Here is a 21,928-nt window from a genome sequence, read left to right as displayed (position 1 = left end):
AAATGAGGTAGTATTCCCTCAACAACATTTAGGTCTTTATTTTGGGCATTGGCCACAGCATAGATTCCTTTTCCTTCCAGATAATTTAATTCCAGGGGACTTGTTGCTCTCTTTTGCCACTGGGTGTTGATTTAAGTCTGCTCTGTTCCTGAATAGCAGTGCTTAATGGTTTCAGATCCTCTTTCTCAAAAGGCTCTGTGTTCCTCATGCAAATTCCTCCTGCAAATGTGACTGACCCTCAAACCAGGGAGTGAGGGGAGTGGCTGTTGGCTGGCCCCATCCTCCCCTTCTTCTATTCTCAATGTACCCTCTTCCAGTAAAATTGGACCATAGTCAGCCAGTGTTAGCAGTAACACTTCATAGATTATTTTTTTTAGTTAAACTGACAAAACATTTGTACTCTACCAATTTAAAATGCCTTTAGTTTATGCTACTTCATTCTATCCACTCAAGATGTGTGCAAACACTGTACTAAGAGATTTTTTTGTGCTGTGGTAACCTCATAGCAGAGCTGTGTCTGCCCTTCAAGATCTGGCTCTTTGGGTTACCCTGCTCCCCCATCACCCTTACCTGTCAGTGGACTCACTCCAGAGCCTGTCTTAGGACCATTGTGTTCAGTTTCCTGAATACCCTCATGGGGCTTGAGAATTCTCTGAGAAACTTAATCTCCACCCTTAGAACCGGAGCAGAGACCAAACTTATGTACCTGGCTTGTCTGTTCCTTAATTCAGGACTCTATTATCATGGATCCAGAGATTCATTGTAGAAACTGTCAACTCTTCACTTAGCTGTTTTATATTATAAGTAAGGGGATGTTTATGAGGCCCTCAGTGTGCTAAATTTGTGCACGTTATTGTGAGGAATAGTGTCGGGGAAGTGGGAGAATTTCCCCTCACCACTTTTCCTTAAGGTTCTTGTGGCTGGTCAAATAATCAGAGGCAGGTTAGCAAGAGAAAATCGAACAACGTTTAATAGCATGTATACACGGGAGAAACCCAGAGGAAACTGAGGAACTCAGCCATCTGGCTGAGTCGACCTGTTTAAGTATCCTAAGCTACAGACAAGGAGGACATAGTGGTCTGGAGCTTCAAAGGGGAGGAGACAATCTACATAGAGATGGAATGCAAATGTTTGTTAAACAGGTTTTGCTAGGCCCAAAAAAATGGTTTTGTTGGTGTCCTTTTATCACACCTATTTTCCATCATACTATAGCTATCACCGATACGAGCTCCTTCCTGGAACAGGCCTTCTATGTTAGAGTCCTTTAGGCAGTTTGAGGGGGAAGGTCAGATGCTCTTCCTGAGTCTTTTGAGGCTTCATTGTCTTCAGCTCGAAACAGTCTGCATACTAGAGTGGCATACCTTTGGGCGGCCTGCCCTCAACCCCAGCAATAGCAACTGGTATGTTCGTCTCTGTATTCTTTACAAATCTCTGCAACACGTTGGTAGTTTTTACCCCTGTGTACACCCAGTTCAAATCAAACTTCTTATAATTATGTTGGCCACTTGCATTGATCTGGAGAAGCCTGGTTCAGGAATTAAGATCTGAATTTTGACCAACTAACTGACTCCTCTTTGAGTCCCTTCTAGGTTTGCAGCTGGGTGAAAGCATAGCCTAGGTGGAGAAAGCTCTCCTAGGGAGACCAATGGGGTGGACCAGATGTTTGAAAATATCACCTGACAGTATGTATCATATTCCTATGGATTATATGCTTTCTGCAGATGTTTCAAAAAAATTCATTTTTATAATCATCTATAGAAGCCTGTTATGGAAATTAAATACTATCATGCACAAACACCAGTATTTTGCAAGTGCTCAAAACATTGGAGCATTTAATTTCTTTATCATTACTATCATTATTATCACTATATTATGACAATGAGATTATTAGTATCATTTTAGGCAATCGGTGTTGAAGTTGGCCCTTCTGTCCTCTGAGGGACAGTAGGAGGATGGTGGTGGGTAAAACTCTTCCAGCAGCCGTGAGTTGGAGAAAAGCCCTATTAGAGAGTTTTTTTCTAAAAATGACAAGCACACCCATGGCTCCGGCTTGAGAAAATGAGAGCCAAGCCTGAGGGTATTAAGAGCCCCTTTCTGTAGGCAAGTGGATGTCATTTTCTTTCCCGCTGTTAGTGAGTGTGGCTTTGGAAGAATCTGCCCCGGGAGCCCCCAGCAACACCGAGTTGTGGTTACTCTAACTAACCCCCACAGTGTGGGACAGTTGATCTCTATTCCTGCTTGCAGTTTAATGCCAAATTCTTTCGCACAATGAAAGCTGCCCCTATTACTTTATGTCGTGTGTCTTTACCTACATGCACTGAATGACTTGTTTCTGTCTCCTATTCTCTGGGAGCTATCGTGCTCTGCAGGGTGCTCTTATAGCTGTCCCTCACATTCTCATTAGCTTTCAGGTTCAGAATGGATTTGAGCTGCACAGTCACTAACCCCTGTCTCTCAGCCCTAAACTTACCCATTCATACTCAGCTTTGTGATGTTGGGGTTTGGACTCTAGCACTCTACTTTGTCAGCTGGTTCCCCCTAGTTTCCACCCAAAGAGAGCAACAAGAAAAGACTGGAAGGTTGAAGCAGGGGAGGGGATACTTGGTCCTTCCTGTCTGTTCCTGTCTTGTGAGTATCCCTCAGCAATGACTTTTCATCCTGATAGTGGAGTTGATTCTAGTCTCCAGGATTTGTTTGTTTGTTGGTTAACTGGCTGGTTGATTTGAGTTTGGATTTGTGTGGGGGTTGGATTAGGGTTTTGGAATTCCCAATATCAAATCAGCCTCACTGAACTCCCTCAGAGTCACCAGCAGCAGCTAGGTAGACTTCCATCCTCAGAGATCTCCATCCTAGCTCTAAGGGCACCTCCTCTGAGTTACTGTGACACTAGTACCAGTTAGAGGCAGCGCCCCTCTTCTGAGATTTGAGATCCAGTTCTGTGGACCACCTCCAACCTTTTAAGTTCTAACGACCCAACTTCTTCCCATTCTTCTCCCCCTCCAGTCCCTGGTAATCACTAATCTGCATTCTGTCTCTATAAATATATCTATTGTGGACATTTAATATAATTGAATTCATATAGTGTGTGGCTATTTGTGTCTAGCTTCTTGTCATATAGCATAATGTTTTCAAAATTCATCCTCTTTGTAGTATGTATCAGTACTTCATTATGGCTGAATAATATTTCATTGTATGGATATGCCATGCATGTTTATCTATCCATCAGTTGATGGAATTTTTTTGTTATTATCACTTTTTGACTATTACAATTAATGCTTCCATGACATCTATGACAAATACTTGTATTGACATGTATTCTAAATTCTCTTGGGTATAAACCTACAGTGGAACTTTGGGTCATATTGATTACACTACCTTTAACTCTTTGAGAAACTGCCTAATTGTTTTTCCAAACGGCTACATTATTTAACCTTCTCACTATCAGTGTATAAGGGCTCAAACTTCTCTACATCCTCGTCAGCACTTGTTATCACCTGTGTTTTTTATTATAGCATCCCAGTGGGTTTAAAGTGGTATATCATTCTGATTTTGCCTTCATTTCTCTGTTGACTTGTGATTTTGAACATGTTTTCAGGTGGTGATTGGCCATCATATTCTTCTTAGGAACCATGTGTATTCAGATCCTTTGTCCACTTTTAATTGGGTTATTTGCTTTTTACTGTTGAGTTGTAAGAGTTCTTTGTGTACTCTGGAAACTAGAATCTTACCAGGTATATGATTTGCAAATACTTTACTCAACCTGTGGGTTATTTTTTCACTTTCTTGATGCTGTAATTTGAGGCATACCATTTTTAATTTTGCTGAAGTCCATTTTTTCTATTTTTTCTTTAATCATTTGTCCTTTTGGTATTATAACTAAGAAACATTACCTAATCCAAGGTCATGAAGATTTACCTCTATGTTTTGTCCTAATAGTTTTCTAGTTTTATCTCTTCCACTTAGGGTTTTAGTACATCTTGAATTAATTGTTATATGTGGTGTGATTCTATTTGCTTCTTATTATAGAATTTTATAGATTTGAACTAGTTTTTCCTATTTTTTCATTATTTTGCTAATAAAGTTCTTAGTTCAAGAGCACCTTCTTCTGTCAATATCATTAAGATCAGTTTATTTAAAGAATAATAACATCCTAGGAGGGCATGGAGAGGTTGCCATGTAGTGTGGTGTTCTTTTATTTCTTTAGGATCTTGATTTTCCCCTCTAATTTCCTTCTTTCCTTTTATTACCACTTCTCTAAGGAAGCACCTCTTTCCTCCAGCTATCTCCTCCTTCCCAGAAGCAAATCATTTCCTAGGCTGCCATCTCAGGTCCTATTCACTTTCAAAAGTCTTTCCTGTAGTCAGTGCTATTTTCAGTGACATCTGACCTGTGTTTGACATTTTAGAATTTAGTGTGGATTTTTTTATTTCTGGAGATTTTATTTGTGCTACGTATATGCTGTAGGGGAGGAAGACGTTTCCTTTACCCACTCTGGGTCCTTCTGGTTGGATAATGAATTAAATTCACATGAGACGGAATAACAGGAGAAAATTAAACAAAGCTTTATAACGTGTATACTTGGGAGAAGCTCAGGTAAACTAAGCAACTTGCCAAAATGTCAGAATCTCTCACCTTAAATACCACCCTCAGCTAAAGACAAAGGAGGATGCTGGAGATGGCGAGAGTCAGTTATGGGAGATTGCCAGAAAAGCACAGTAAACAAGGAAGGTTATTATGCAGATGTAAGTCCTTGCCTTCCACATTAAGAGTTTCTAGAGGTAAGGTCATCCCCCCTTCTTCCTGGTACAGTTAGGGAGACACCTTTACAGATGGAGATTTCCTTTACAAATGTAAATGTCTCTTAGCAAAGGGTAACTTCTGCTTATCAGAGTTTCTCTCATGTCTGCAGTTTTTTAAAGTAACCAGCCCAAAATAATCCTCATGCCAAAGAGAGGTATCTTGGGTGGCCAATTCCAGTCCCCCACAATGTCTTCCACACTCCTCTCCTCTTTTCCATGTAGCCTTTTAAAGCTTCCCTCTATCCACACTCTGAACCTAAAGTCAGCAACAACTGTGGGAACGCTTTCTCTCCTTAAAATAATTTGAAATCATGCCACTCTCTGTCTATTATTAATGTTGAAGGAGTGGGCCAATGTGGTTTTATTTACCCTCTTTCTTATGTTATGGTTTCTTTGGGAAGATGCACGGTGAGATTCAGAATCAGGCAGCCATCATTGTCCTAGGCCCACTGAGAATATATACACACACATTTAGGTCTACCTCTACATGTATGTATGTGCTTGTGGTTGTTACTTCGAGCACTTTGGGTATTATGTCTTTAACTGGTTTTCATTGTCACGTAGGATATGTGTGTGTTTTTATAGTTTTTAGTTGGCAACACTAAAGACTTTTATTATTAACAATCTTTTCAGATCACTTTCTTGAGATTTTAGGAAGGTAATTGCTTCATTTCCTGCAAATGATGATGAATTTTTATTTTTTTAATAAACATGTTTTCTTCATTTACTAGTTGAGTTGTATTGTATCAAGGTGATATGTAAAACATGTTTTAACAAATAATTTCAAAAAGCTAATTGGAAAAACCTTAACTTATTTCTGATTTTTAGGAATAATATAGCTAAAAAGCAAGAATTTTTCTTCCATGTTAATAAACAGTCCTTTTATTTTTATTCTACACATTTTAAAAAATTCATTATTTTGAACTTTTTCACTAGCCTCAAAATTTATGCAGTTTGCTATATAATATTTGTGTTAATTTATTGGTAGAATGGACTTAATTGATATATTTTCTAATATTCAACTGTTATTATTCTCTGTAATTATTCCATATAGGCAGTGTTTGATGTGGGTATAGAACTTTAAATGTGAAATTAGAGAGAAACTTAGAAGCTACATGGTATTAGTGAAGAAATTTATCATTTTGAAGTCTTAATTTTCACTTAAGTAAAGTGACATTAAAATTAGTATCTATGTTTTAGGGTTATTTTGAAAATTAAATGAGGTAATGGAAAAAAGCACTTAGTACTCAGTAAGTAATCTTCTAATAATATCTATTATTTTCCTTTTAAAATATCTAACCAAACTGATTTGTCAAATTCATTTATAATTTTGTATCTGCAATTGTTTGTGTGGTTGACCTGCAGTTTTCTTTCTTCTGAATTTTTTCATCTACATTTTCTTTCTTCTCTATTTTCTGATTTTGCCATCAGGATAATGTTAAATTTTCTAAAATGATTTTGAAAGTTTTGCAATGTTGTTTGCAAAACATGCAATACAGCATAGGAAACATATGAAAATATATTGTGGTCTGACCTCTTACTCGGAAGATAAATCTGCAAAGAATTTTTTGTCATCTATCTCCATTTATTGTTTCTATCTGTTCAGTTTTTCTAAATCTTGTTTGTGTCAATTTTGTAATTCTATTTAGAAAATGATCACTTTTTCTTTACATATTTATACAAAGTATCATCTCTTCCGTTCACTTCCTGTCTCAGTTTACATTACAGTCACTTTGGCCCTAGGCTCTGCATATTCCTTGCTCTCCCTACCTTGAGTTTCCATCAGGTTCCCATTTCCAATCAGAAGCCAACTTCACGTTTTTGCACCTCCTAGAATAGCCGAAGAAATCAATTGTCTTATCTAGCTTCCATACTCTAATGGGAATGACTTCACGTTTTGTCAGCAGCCACTCTATTACAGTCTGCCCTAAGGCTCACCCTAACAAGAACTGTGGGGGATGGGGTTTCCCTGAGTTCTCAAGACCAGAGAGACTCCTCTTAATTCTTCAGGCTTTATAGTCTGCCGACTTAACTCTCTGACCAAGATAAGGGCTGAGAGTACCTAAAGAGCCCTAAGCACTGGGGATATCTGGAGCTGGAGACCTCACTTCATACCATGACTGTACACGAGAATTGGATTTAGTAAGGTAGATCTACATATGCTAGAAGTAACAACCACACTAGAAATACATTTGTTTATTTCCAAATCTTTTAACGTTTTACAAGCTACAAAGGTTTTCATAACAATTGTTTTCGGTTCACAGTGCCAAATTAAAATTGCTCTATAGCGTTTTTTTTTTTTTAAAGATTTTATTTTTTCCTTTTTCTCCCCAAAGCCCCCAGGTACATAGTTGTATATTCTTCGTTGTGGGTCCTTCTAGTTGTGGCATGTGGGACGCTGCCTCAGCGTGGTTTGATGAGCAGAGCCATGTCCGCGCCCAGGATTTGAACCAACGAAACACTGGGCCACCTGCAGCACAGCACACGAACTTAACCACTGGACCACGGAGCCAGCCCCTGCTCTATAGTGTTTTAATGGCAAGGAACTGAAACTCAAAAAGCTCTAAGTGAAATTCTTGGGTAAATCTTCCAGTCAAGGCCAGAGTCTGATTTCAAACCTGGACCTATGACTCCTAGTTAATTTTTCTTACCACTGCATCCAGCTTGGTTTTCAGGAAATCCCATATCACTTTTATAGGCATGAACTTCAGCTTCTGACATGTAAATGCAGAGAATCATCACGTTCAAGGAAATTATTCAAGGCAGTTACTTGGACCATGTCATTCTGCAAACATTTTTTCTCTCATTAGGAATTTTGTAGTACCAATGGAGTTTAAATATGAGAATTTCTTTTTGTACTTTTCTTGGGGCAAAGTAGAGAGATTGTTTTGGAATCTTGGAGCTGTCTCTACCAAAGGAGTGTACAAATTATGAGGAGTAGGGGGGAAATGTAGCATGATTATCTTGTGTGGGAATGCCAGAAGTTTTCTTCTGTTTTGATCTTATTATTGTTCTACTGAACTTTCGTGAAAGATCTTCCTGGGGCTAAACGTCAATAGCTTTTAGAGTTAAGCATCCTTAGTACACACTTTCTTATCTGTTTTGTCTAGACATCAGGGTTAAGGGAAGGGGGAACAACCACGTACAGATTGGCCGGAAGTATGTGGATGTAATGAGGGATGTTGTGTCCAAAGTGATGTCATGAAGGAGAAGAGGGCTGCCAGGTAGAAAGCTAACATGACACAGACATAGGAGCCATATATGCTGAGTGCCTTGAATCGGGCATCCCAGGATGGGAGATGGCAGACTGCTCAGAGGATTTGGATGTAGGAAAATTCAATTCCAGAAAGGTCAATGTATCCCACTGAGAAAGCAATGAAGCCGTAGATAACATTGACCCTAATGTTGGCACAAGACAACTTTGCCTAGTCCACACATTTACAATAGGTATGGGGCATAATCTGGACACCACAATAAGGCAATCTCAGGATGAGAAATATGAAAGGAGTCGCAAACACCAAAGTCTTGACTATGATGACTATGCCCAGAATGGCTATCACCTTACTGGTGAGGATCATGCTATATCTCAGAGGATTGTAGATGGCAATATATCAATCTATGGCCATGACTGTCAACACCACAGTCTCCAGGCCAATGCATATGTGGATAGTGTACATCTGTATGATGGAAACACGAAACACAGTCTCCCTGAGATTGAACCAAAAATGACCATTTCATTGGCTGTGGGAGATGGTGGTTGTGGACAGGCCAATGTCAGTGCAGGCCAACTTGGCCAGGAAGTAAAACATGGCGTTGGTGGAGGCTGTGTTCAGTATGGATCACAAATAGGGTAGTGATGTTCCCCAGGAGGGTTATTAGAGACACTGCAAAGAAGGGGAAGACGATCCAGATGTGCCCATTTTGAAGCCCTGCAATTTCCATCAGAAGGAAGGAAGATGGGTGGAACTGTGTATTGTTGGCATGCAGCATATTGGCTGGAATTGGTTATAGACACATTTCTTGCAGGAGTTTTCTTGTTTCCAGTTGGAGATCTTAACGTCTTTCATAACATGTTTCCTATTTTCTGGAGAAATAGAAAATCCATTCTTTAATTCCATAATACAGCAGAGGAGACCTAGAAAGGGAACATGAGGCACAGTTAAAGAGAAATTCTCACTTCAGTATATGTGCCCAACCTACATAGAAAATCATGCAGAAAATTTCCAAGTAGAGCAATCCTGCTCTTCTCATTTCTTTCTTCCATTCAGTCTATAAAGAAGATCCTGCATATGACATTAAATTAGCAAATATTTATTGTTAATTACATCTGTATATTAGGATGGACAGCATAAACAGGATGCTCTGTGTGTGTGTGTGTGTGTGTGTGTGTAAAATATCACTGGAGTGGGATTTAAGAATTGGAGTTAGTGATGCAGCCAGTTTGATGGTTCAAGGCAATGATTCATTATTGCAAAATAGATATGAAAAATTAAGAAGATCCCATGTGGGAGGGAATCCACTAAAGATGGAGGATTGGATAGCTGATGTTTGGATCTGAGCTAAGGAATGGATTTGAAAATTTAGACACGTTGGATGACTATTATACAGTTCCAGCAAAATAATACTCCCTCCTAGAACTACAAAGTCTTATCACTCATTATATTATGCTCCCTTTCCTGAATAGATTAACCCTAGAAAGTCCCAGAAGAATCTTTTGTGGTTTATGATCTTCTTTTCTACCCTCTTCATGCTGCATTATATTAATGAATAATCCCTTCATGCCACCTGGATACAGGCAGTGACAATGTCTCTGTCTTTTTTAAAGCTAGAGCAATGCCAAGGTCAGATACTTGCTTTAACTTTGGAACAATCTAGTTTGTGTTAGTGCTGTAGCTAGTTTCCCTCATATAGTGATGGGAAATAATATATTTAAGTTGGCAGCAGACTTGTTTACTGTAACCGTGGAATCTATCTGGTGTGCCTTGGGGTTGAGTCTGAGCTGTAACTGGTCCTGTGCCATGGACAAAATCTGTACCATGATGGAGGCTGTGGGGTACTTGGGTGTGTGCAAATGAGACTAGGCTACCATTAGAAATTTGGCTATGAATCCAGGTTATTCTCAGCACAGTTCCTATCTCTCTTTGCTGCTACATGGCTTGGAGATGGCCCTATCTACAGAAACTCTGGCTGAGTCACTGGAGCTCCGTCATCCCATGAATCACTTGAGTTACAGTCAATGTGAACCCTCTTCCAGCATAACCAAAAGCTGACATACCTACCTCTGCCCAGCATCTGAGATATCATTTGCGAAGAACTGGATGCCACAGACGGCGACCTGCGTGTGACTGACTTCTCAATAGCCAGGGCCTGGGAGTTATACAAGAACTCTAGTCACCCGGGAAGGGCCTCTCACAGTGGGCTGTGTCCCTGGACCTGGAGTATGGGACAGAAAATTTCTGTATCTCTGAGGATAAATCTCTGTTCTTTCTAGTCAGCTATACCTTCTGCTTACAGATGATCTGCAATCTGCATCCTCCATGAAGTGCCCTCCCCAAGCAGGTCCTAAGAGTCTATTCAGGCAGAGGCATGATGACCTCTTACCAATACTTTAAATCTCACTATGGTCCCAGGTGAGCAGTTACTTTAGGCATACAGGCAGTGAAGGCAGGGAAAGAGCTGCAGGAAAAAAAATGTAGGGAAAAATCAGCATTTCCTCAAAGTCAGCTCAGAAATATGGGTATATTTAGTGAATGGCAGAGCCAGAATTCTAACATGAGCTTCCAAAGTATGTCTGTTTTAAGAATTACATTGTATGATTTTTGTAGTACCTCTAACACCAAATATAAAAATATTATTGATAGAAGGGGCCAGCTTGGTGGTGCATTGGTTAAGTTCTCACGTTCCCCTTCGGCGGCCCGGGATTCGCTGGTTCGGATCCCAGGTGCAGACATGGCACTGCTTAGCAAGCCATGCTGTGGTAGGCGTCCCACATATAAAATAGAGGAAGGTGGGCATGGATGTTAGCTCAGGGCCAGTCTTCCTCAGTAAAAAGAGGAGGATTGGTGGCAGATGTTAGCTCAGTGCTAATCTTCCTCAAAAGAAAAAAGAAATATTATTAACAGAAACATGAAAATAAATATATATTTATACAAAGGAAATCAGCTTTATCATACATGCTAAGAATATGACCTTTTGTCTACCTGTTTGTTCTGTGACCTTGGTCAATTTAATCTGCCGTACTAAGCTTTGTTTGTCTTACAGGGAAAATGGGAAAAAATTATTTTTCCTTGTAGGATTGTTGTAATGATATAATAGGATAATGCCTAGAGAGGGCTCAGCAACTGTTTATTAGAATTTGATTCACAAATAAACACTAGACATTAATATAATTCTTTTATGGCATCTCTTAAGTCAACATTTTGGAGTTGGATAACTTACATATCAATCCCTTTTCTGTGATTCTGTAGCTGAGAGATACTGAACACATTTCTTAACCTCTTTGAGCCTCATGTTCCTTCTTATAAATTTACAAGGGTGATGAAAGTGATAATTCACATTTCACGTGGTTTTTCTCTTAATGAAGTGAGATAATGAATTTGACTAGAATAGCAGTGTTTGACAATAGATCCAAGATGTTACTAAAATGAATATTATCTTTATTACTTATTTGAAATAGATGTTTTTTGGTGTTGAATAGAAAAACTAGTTACTTTTCAGTTCACTAGATTGCTCTTGTAAACGACTCTTACTTATTTGTTCAAGAAATGTATTTAGTTTGACTGCTAGATGTAAGTGATGATCACATGACAAACAAACATTTCTTGATTCAACCTAAGTTTACTAACCTCCTGTTATGAGTTAGACAACACACTGATTAGGTGTTCAATAAATATAAATTAAATCAATCACAGTTTGCTTCTCATTTGAGCCTTACACATATGTAATGGTCAAGCCAACTACATTTCTTGAATAAATAATAGATGATCTCATGTGAGCTATCAGGCTAACTAACTACCTGAAAATTTTCAAGGTATTTTACACGCATCTTTACTTGAATAGCTCTAAGGTTAATAACCATCTTCTCTTCAGGGACCCCTTATTTATGATAAAAGAATGTAAAAGATAAAAAGTTGATGACTTTTCTTGATTATTTATAATATTCTCTACAAAATTTGACATATCTGGCTATACATTTTCATATCAATGTTTTTGAATTTCAATATTAGTTAAAGTGTTAGCAACTCAACATTTTCTTCAATAACCACGAATCTTACAAAACACACAAAAGAATATTTCTGGAATATCAGCTTTTTAAAATCCCACTTTGGGCCTGGTGATCACTCTAAAATTATGGAAAATATCTAAGCATACAATCATAAAACATAAATAGCGATTATTCCATTTCTCCTTTTTTAAAATTTTAATCCTCAAGGTAAACATACCAGTTTTTATTTCAAGGTGTATTAGTATACATGATTTTTTTTTAAATTAGCATTATTTTGGATAACTCTTGGTCTATCTAAAAGGATAAAGAGAAATTAAAATCTCTTCTAGGGGACTCTGAGAACAAAAATAGAGACAATATCTAATATCACAGATTTAATCTGAAAAAAATAGTATAGAATAGTAATTGAAATGACAATATATAAAAATGTTGGCCTTTAAGTTTTTGTTCAGAATTTTCCTCCAACTCTTCATCTATCTGGGCCAATGTGCTGGAATCTTCTCTTTGTCTCTCCAGGACCACTCCATACTCTGTATCTTGGAAAACTCACAAGTATGTACTGCATTGATAGCTTCCTTTGGCCTTTGACACCTGATTGGGTTCAGAAAGTAGAAAGCACCAGCAGGAGGGTAGGGGGAGAGTAAAATCAGTGTATTTGTTCTGGTTTCCACCTTCTCTCTCCTTGTAGGTTAGCTTCAGGTCATCATGGGCTAGATGAGTCCTTCAAAATAAATGTCAACTCCTGTCAGGCAGGTTTCTTCACAATGTTCTCTTTGTCTCTAGCTTCCAGGAACCACTTCTCTTCACATGAAAGAGTTGTCAATATCCCTTACGTTTACTGTCCCTATTGTCTTTTGTGGTTTCCCTACACTGTGCCTATAGTTTGCAATAGTTTAAGTGGCCCAGCTTGAGTTTGCCAACTATTTTTTCCAAAACTTTCACGTATAGCCAATATGCAGTTTAATCTTTTCCTGCAGAGTCTTCTATTTAAACTTAATTTTCCTTTATATAATAATATACCAGACATAATATATATTACATATTTGTATGTAATTTTACTGGTTTTATTGTTTTTCCTTTGCCATAGGCAGTTTTATCTTTGAATTCAGGTTTCTCAAAGACTTTTGAACTACATATAAATATATCTCAAAGTAACTAATTTTGTAGTTAGTGGAAAAGACTGAAACACACTTCGTAAGAGAAGATTTAGAAATGGCCAATAAATGATGAACATTATTAGTATTCAGGGAAATGAAAATTGAAACTACAATGAGATACTGATTCTCACTCACTAAAGTAGCTAAAAGTCAAAAGACCAAATATTGGTGAGAAAGTGGAGCAACTGGTACTCTCATACATGTTGGTAGGAGTAGAAAATCATGAAACCGATTTGGAAAACTGTTGTGAATTTTCCTCAAACTTGGCACCTGGAAAATGGAAGGGTCTGCAAACATCTGGAATTTCTATAAGTTTGTTTTTGGACCAGGATAAAATCAAAGCACTGAGTACTATGAGTTATGGATTAATGAATCAATTGAGTGTGTCATCTTTGGAACAGATTTGAGAAGATATTGTATCTGCATTAAACTCCATGAAAGTCCACTTCTTTAAGTTAGATTAACTTACGTCTGCTCCCATGGTACAGGTGAATAACATAAAGTTAGAGGTAAACAGTACAAATATTCAATGAGCTAGACTGGTTTCTATATTCTGTAAAGTACCCTGTGATGCATAAAGGGTTCCCAAGTAGAAGAGATGTGTGGTGGGGATAAGGGAGGTGTATGGGAAATGGCATTGTCCTGGACCATTTAATCTAATAGAATATAATTAACTCCGGAGTTATCATGTTTTCTCTCGTCACCATTTCCTCAATTATTTTTATCTTTTGTATATTTTTTCTCCTTATTGCATATATGCTTTCTGTTAACTTGTGTATAAATGCATTTAATATTCTCAGACACTAGAAAATTCACACCATATTTAACACAAACATAAGCATGTGTACACATATACACATAGTTTAGTAAAAAAAAATCAATACTCAAACTGCACAGAGAATATTCCCAGAAAATTGGGCTCATGCTCCAGGTCCGAGGCAGTATTATTCTGACACAGATTGCAAGAGGGAAATGCGAAGTTAGAAATTGGGCATGTGAAGGCTCAACGTAGAAATGTATACAGGAGCTACCCTACCACTGTATGTGGTGCCTGGTGCAAATATTTTTTGTGGAGTCTCTGAGTATATAAACAATTTCACTAAAAACCATATGACAAAATTCACGGGCCTATGTGGTATATTATAATTTAATGATTGAAGATCTATGGTACTGCATAGAGAAGAATTAATTATATATTTGATTGTTGTCCAATCACTGCATATAAAGATTCTTTGTCATTTCCAGGCACTTACTTCTTTCTCTTCAGTTCCACTGACTGTTTATTCATGTTTTGTAATTGTCAAAACAGGCCGTTTCTGGCCATTTCATTTCTCTTGCTACAAATAGAAGCTGTTTTTTACTTACAATGTCTTACAATTAACACTATTACTTACAATGCCATGGCTCTTCAGAACAATATAGATCATCTTGCCTCTAGCATTTCCAAATTCCAATTATTCAATGCTGATTGCATCATTACTTAGGATGTTGCACTATCCATTGTATTACCCATGAAAAACAGCTTCCCATGACTTTCTCAAAGGTTCTTTCTGTGCTTCATTGGTGAGGACCACAAATGCCAGGCTTAAGCATATCATTCAGGAAAATTTGAATGATAATTTTCTTCTGTTCATGTTAAATTTATTTTTTTTGAATTTTATAACATTAACGTAGAAAAATATATCTTTCGACCACCTGAACTATTTAGGCCCTCGTTGCATTTCTAGAAGTTGATCTCTCTCAATTCTGACTTCATTGCTGCCTTTCACACAGTGTCACCAGCTTGGAATACAGGTGAGGCACCTGTGATCAGAGTGAGAAGAACATCCCCGTTTGTATAAGGAACGCTGCTACCTCATCTGGCATTATTTAACATTGACTCAAGAGAGCATGTCATCATATCAATGGGAGGTAAAAGAGGACACAGATTGAAAGTACCTGGTGGTATTGCAGAGCAATGGTCTCAAAAGCCTTTCGAGTATTTGGGTATGGCCACTTCTTGAGGAATGCCTGACAGGTAGTATGGAGCCTATGGAGGGAGTAGGATGGTTACACTGGGTACCAGTGCCAAGGGTGAGGGAGCAGCAAGGTAAAGAATGTCTGCTGCTTCTGCCACCCTTGGGTTCAGTAGCTAGTAAGCAGAATGAGAGTTTGAACACAGATGGATGAGAGTCAGTGAACAGCTCATAGCTCAAGACCAAGGTTCAGTAGTGGATGATTGGTAGACCAATGCCTTGAACTCATCCTATGTCTAACATGAGTGATGAGTGAAAGTTACATCCAATAAGCATGTCATTGCTCTTCTGGTGACTCCATTTAATGTGATTTCATGAAAGGACTACTCTGTCCAGAAAGACTTATCTGCTCACCAAGCTACTCTCCTGAAACCAAGTCCCAGCCTTCAGATCTCAGAACAACTCAATAGACATGGGTCACAGAATTCCTTAGGGAAAATAGCTGACTCCTCAAGCTGGTGGGTATTGGGAAAAGAGAGTCACAGAGTTCTCTGAAGAGGAGAATGGAAGATTGGGTCCATGTGTATTTGGTCCAGGCTCAGGGCACCCCACTCAGAGAGCATTGCTGTCCCCAAGCACCAGAAGTGGACTTAGAAAATTTTGAGGAAGCTACTCCAAAGCACAGAGGTCTCTTGAGAAGGGAGCCTAGGACAGAGACTCTGTTTAGCCAGGTCTAACGTGGGTAGTGCAGTTTGATTGTGAACCATTTCAGGTCCAGCAGTACTGTGCACTCCAGCCCACATTGTGTACACTATTATTTTTACTTTGAATTTTTCCCAATATCATAAATAGATTTAACCAGAAAGTTTCTTTATACATGCCACAGTCCCCTCCATACCATTTACAGCTGAAAAACTTTGCGTTTATTTAGTGTGCTTATATATGGTACAGATGACCAGGGAGCTGGTCAATCCTTACCACTCAGCACTTATGGAACACAGTGAGGAGGACTGCACCATTTTAGTTGCTCTTTGATACTATTCTACTTGCACCTTCACTCAGAATTTCTGTAGTCTCCTTTTTCTCATTACAACACCAATCCTAGGCTACTCACTCTATGTGCCACTTTTTGAGATATCTCAACCTGGGACCAAGGGTGGAGCCTCATATATATATAAATAAAATATTTTCTACCCAAATATCTTAGAAGAGTTAAGAGTTTGTGGTCAAGAGGATTTATCTGAGTGATCTTCCTTCTCTTGTTACATCAAAATGACACTAAATATGGCTACATTTTATGCACAAAATTCCTGCCTTTTTTGGGGCCTCAATTTTCTTATTTGTAAAATAAAGGGGATAGATCAGGTGAATTTCAATGTATTTCCATCTTTAAAATTCTATATTCCTGTAAAATTTTAGGGGCATGAAGTAGAGGCTGAAGAAAACAAGTTATAACCCATGCGCACAGGCTTAGGGATATCCCACAAGGTGCTATAAATTGCAAGAATTTTGCTTTGCCAGTGTCAAATTTCAGATGAAGAGTTGCCAAAATGCATAGAGATTGCAGCAGGTATTGTTGCTTTCCTTATCTTCTTGGCTATATCTGCCCATTTCCTGATATTGTACTCTCGTGGGCCTTTAAGTATTTTGCCTATCGTCATGCAAACCTAGAGAGTGGCTCTAAAACATAAGATATGATGGAAAGTTCTCCTGATATCTAAGCAAGAGTGCCCTGGTCAGTCACAAATTTCAGTTCAGTGCTCCTTTGACCTAGTTTAAAGCAAACCACTTTCTCCGGCTTTATTTGGATTTTGGAAACAGGACTATCTATTGGAAATCCATAGGATTAATAAATTATACTGAGATTATTCTGAGCTTGATATCAAGACTGACCTTATGTTTAAACCATAGAATGATCCTGATTTCCTTTTCCAAATTTTCTGAAATCCTCTATATCTGAAGGTAACTAGTAGAGCAAACAAAAGGTATTGTAAGCAGAATTCAATTGGAACTAGATACGGAAACCTACAATTATTCACATCCAAAATGACTTTGCTTCAAATGAGGAAATACTATCATGTATTCTTAATGCCCCTGCTTGTAGCCTTTTGTATTCGTCAATTCACAGAGACTTAGTTTGTTTGAGAAAGAGTAAAGAAGAGATAAGTAGAGATAGAGATAGAGGGAGAAAGAGAGAGACAGAGAGAAAAGGGCAGAAATAAGAAAGAAGAAAGGGAGGAAGAATGACAGTAAGAACAAGATTGAAAGAACATTAAGATAAAAACTAACAATGATTCTAGAGAAGGAAGACAAAATTTGAGGATTAATATAAAGAATATAATCTGTGAAACAAGAGGTGTTCTAATTCAGACGTTGCCACTAACCCATAGCTTAAGCTTTATCTTCCACCAGCCGTTCTACTCCAAAACCACCACTACCACCAGGTCATCTTCCTTTTCCATTAGCTCTTTCCCTTTGTCCAGTTACATCGGAGTGGATGAGCAGAGTGGGCAGGAAAGTTCGCTGTGCTTTATCTGTCAACCCTAAACCACTCCCAATAAAACTTAAAAATCTGGCTACTACTATATAATAGAATAGAACATTTAAAATAGAGCTTAGATGACTAAATTTGGGTATTATGTGGATATATTCTGATTCTTTACACAGAACCATTATTTCTGTGCAAATATCTTTACAATCCACTTTTGGATCTGCTTGGTCCTGACTCCATAGATAATTGGATTAAGGGCAGGTGGGACAACCACGTATAGATTAGCCAAAAGAATGTGGATGTAGCAGGGAATGTTCCAACCAAAGCGACTGTGTCATAAAAGAAAAAAATGCTGGTGTGTAAAAGCACAGCATGACACAGACATGAGAACCACAGGTATTGAGAGCCTTTAGTCGGCCATCGTGAGAGGGAAGGCGAAAAACAGCTTGAAGGATAAGCACATAGGAAGATGAAATCAGGATCACATCCACAAGGATATTAGAAATCACCATGAGCCCATAGATAATGTTGACCTTGATGGGTGCACAGGCCCACCAGGGAAGACCCATGTGCTCACAGTACATGTGAGGGATGATTTGATGCCCACAGAATGGCAACCTCAGAATGAGAAATACAAATGAAGACACGAGAATTAAATTTCTTCCAACAACAACAGAGGCTAGGAAACTGATGGCTTTATTGGTGAGGGTCATGGTGTACTGAAGATGGTTGCAGATGGCAACAAAGCTGTCATAAGCCATGGTACTAATAGAACAGTCTCCATGCCTGTAAACATAAGGATAAAGAACATCTGAGCAAGGCAGTCCCCAAAGTTGATCTCTTGAAGGCTGAACAAGAAGATATCCAGCATTTTGGGAGTGGTGGGTGTAGAGAGACCCGCATTAAGCATAGACAACATGGCCAGGAAATAGAACATGGACTGGTGGAGACTGTGCTCAGTCTTGATCACAAAGAGAAGTTATATTCCCCACAGGGGAAGTCAGGTACACAATACAGAATGGGAAAACAATCCAGATATGTACAGTTTCCAGTCCTGGAATTCCTAGCAGGAGAAAGAAGGAGGGATGGAAGTAGATGTCATTGATAGAAGGCATTCTTCTAGCTAATGTCATTAAATTTCTGTTAAGGAGAAGGGATCTCACTCTCTTAAAGATCTTTGCTTATCGAGGTCTGGGAAAGTGGAGAGACTTCTATTCAGTACGCTGGAGGTATTGGCAGGAGCAGCTAATTTACAAACATTAGAGATTCTCTTCTTTCCAGAGGGTATTTGAGCTACTCTCTCAATACACTTTATTGTTCTGAGATTCATATAGGTAATACTGCCCATGGCTTTATTTTTTGTAATATATGAGATCTTTGAAGGAACTGACACTATTTCACAAAGTAGTGTATACTCACCTGTTATGGCATTCCTTTCCATTCCTTTTCCAAATAGCCCCTTGATTACTTTTGGGTAATTACCATACACAGTGCTCCTCAAAGGGTGCTCTCAGGATCTCTGGGTCTCTCAAGACACTTTTAGAGAGTCCAAAATGTCAAAACTATTTTAATAATTATAGACAGTGTTAGCTCTTTTCACTCTCATTTTCTTATGCGTGTGCAGTGGAATTTTTCATAGGCTATATAAGAGGTGATATCATGATAGAAAAAATGCAGGCTTACATGTGGGAATTCAACTCTACTATTAAATCTGACATTAAAGATACTTCTGAATGTTAAGCAACACCATTGTTATCACTCTTTTTAGATAAACTACAGTGCTTTATGATAAAGAATGTACTTTATGTTTACATACAATGGGTTTATTATTGTTATTTTAAAGTTAGTTTTAAAAATTATAAAATTCTATTTTAGTATCTCATGTGGTAAATATAAGGGACATAATTTGTATAGACCAAGGCTCTTTCAGTTCCGTAATAATTTTTTAGAAATGCTAGAGTTCTCAGTCCAAATGAGAACTGCCGGTTTATACTATTGTCTCTGTTTTGCTATGATATAAATGTAAGGATTTTTCTCATGGGTCTAATATAGTATCATGATGTAAGGGAGGTTAATTGGATGGTCTCTCTTTGAGGTTTCCTCATTCTAACTCTGTTTATGATCTCTCACCAGTCTGCTTCTACTGTGAGGTGATTGCTATATTTGATGCTTCCTAATCTTATGAGATTGCCTTAGTTTCCGATCCCAAATCTCCAGCCCGCTGTTTATTCTGTGATGTCTTCATGTCCTTCCAATAAATTGCTTTTTGATCATCAGCCATATTATGTCTTCTTGACCAACCATAACATCAAAAATACATGCAAAATTATACCCATGTTGTAAAATTGTGCCTAGCTTCAGATATGAACAGATCAAGTGTCTGGTAAATTTAAGTGACAGTGAAATTAAAGTGTTGTTAAGGAATCTTACTTGATACCTTAAAAGTAATAAATAAAATTACTTTCCTTTAACTCTGTGTCCTTAGGACACTATACAATTCTGTAGTTATTAACTTAATGTGTATTATGTAGTATTTTTCTATTTATTGACCTCTTCTCTACCAAGAGAATAGCTTCAACTGAGGGCAGAGAACTAGTAGTAATCATTTTAATATCCCCAACACTGACATATTAGTGTTTTGTTCCAGTTGTTCAGCATTTAGCTTTTGAAAGGAAACAGGGTTTTGGGTTTGTATTAAATGTGCCTTCGTGTGTGTGTGTGTGTAAGAGGGAAGAAGAAGAAATTACAGTTTATTTTGTATGTGGTCTCACATATCAGTTGTCCTATAATTTAGCAAGGTAGTTATTGCCCAGTAGAAATGCCAAGGCAGCAGAGTTAATAATCCCCTGTTCCATGCGAGAATAAAAAGAACATTTTGATTCCAGAGAAGCTGGGGAGAAAATTGTTCATGTATAGAAAGAGCACAACATTTGTCAGTGTTGAGGGGAAGACGCCAGGCTGAGAAACCAGAGGGTTTGTGGAACTTTACTTGGAAGAGTCTGAGGAAATAGCTTGGATGACACATCATGAGATTTACAGTCCGCAGTCAGCCCCATCTTTAAGGCAGCTGCTTCTCAACATGGCACTTTATCAGCTGAGGGGAAAGTTTCCAGGGGAGTGGCAGAGAAGACTCTTTTTCAACTGTAGAGTTCAAATTCAACAGGACATGTACCTTTTCACTATTTAAGTCAGGGGCTTGCCTCATTTCTGCTGCAGCTGTGTGCCACAAACAGTGGCAGGCAATGTGGGGCCAATGAGCTCAAGGATCATTCCTGGACATCAAGGTGATAAGTTCATCTTTTTTTAGATCTGCACATTGATGAAGAGCCCAGCCCCAGAGCCCATTTCAAAATCTCAATTGATGATAGTTAGAGATCTTCCCCCCTCGGTGCTCACCAACACTCAGTTTATTGAACTAGTGATTTTGCTTTTATGCTGCTGGTTCTTTTTCTCGCTGACTCTAATAGTAGAATATTACAGATGAATTATATCATCTACGGATTTGAAATGGATTTTGAAACCATTCAAACATGTCTTGAAATCTTGCTATGCCATCTGCTTGTTGGAAATCCTTAGCAAAACATCTTTACTTTCTAATTCTTTGTCCTGTAAAATTGGGTTAATAAATTCTATCTAATGTGACTTATTTTAAGGACAAATACAACCAATACAAGTAAAAGATTGACTCGTAGGGTGTGCTAAATAAATGGTAGTTATTTACATTATTAGTTTTTCCTCAAATTTTATTTTTATTTTAACCATAAACAGCTAAAAATCTCACCTGTTAGCACAACCTATTTGATTGTAAGGAGTCCATTATTTATAAATAACTCATGGGGCTTTAAGGTGAGATAAAGGAGGTATGGAGGGAGGGATGACAGAATATTCCAGAGTGAATGAGTAGCACAGCTCCTCACATTTAGACTTATTTCTAGAGATCTGTGGATGCATACCTAAACCAATGCAGCTCAGTTTGAAAGTAAACCATCTTCTCCTTTCATTCTTACAGATTTCTCAAGCTTCATAGGATCAAGCAATTGATGGGAGTATGTACCTTCTTTCAGGCACTGTCATGACTGGGTCATGAAGCAGAAGACTAAAGGATGGCATAGGGTATGGCTGACCTAGTAGATGTACTGGGCTTCCAGTAAAAAAGGCTTGGATATCTTTCCATAAAGTAGTAGGTACATAGGGGGCTAAGTTAGAATTGACCACCTCTAAATTCACCAGGATTATGCAGGAAAAAAAATGAGATAACAGTTCAGACCAAATGTATAATATAATACCTACATCATTTTATT

General features: G+C 38.2%; 2 pseudogenes; both read right to left on the bottom strand.

Annotated features, from left to right (window-relative positions):
- Positions 1 to 7,804: 7,804 nt before the first annotated feature.
- LOC139081344 (olfactory receptor 52E5-like) lies at positions 7,805 to 8,789 on the bottom strand (annotated as a pseudogene).
- A 9,019-nt stretch (positions 8,790 to 17,808) lies between these two features.
- On the bottom strand, positions 17,809 to 18,742 carry LOC103555720 (olfactory receptor 52E4-like; annotated as a pseudogene).
- Between the last annotated feature and the right edge of the window lie 3,186 nt (positions 18,743 to 21,928).

The sequence above is a fragment of the Equus przewalskii genome, unplaced genomic scaffold (assembly GCF_037783145.1).
Source record: "Equus przewalskii isolate Varuska unplaced genomic scaffold, EquPr2 contig_6335, whole genome shotgun sequence".
Taxonomy (NCBI): domain Eukaryota; kingdom Metazoa; phylum Chordata; class Mammalia; order Perissodactyla; family Equidae; genus Equus; species Equus przewalskii.
The sequence above is the reverse complement of the archived record's forward strand: the minus strand, read 5'-3'. Positions and strand labels throughout refer to the sequence as shown.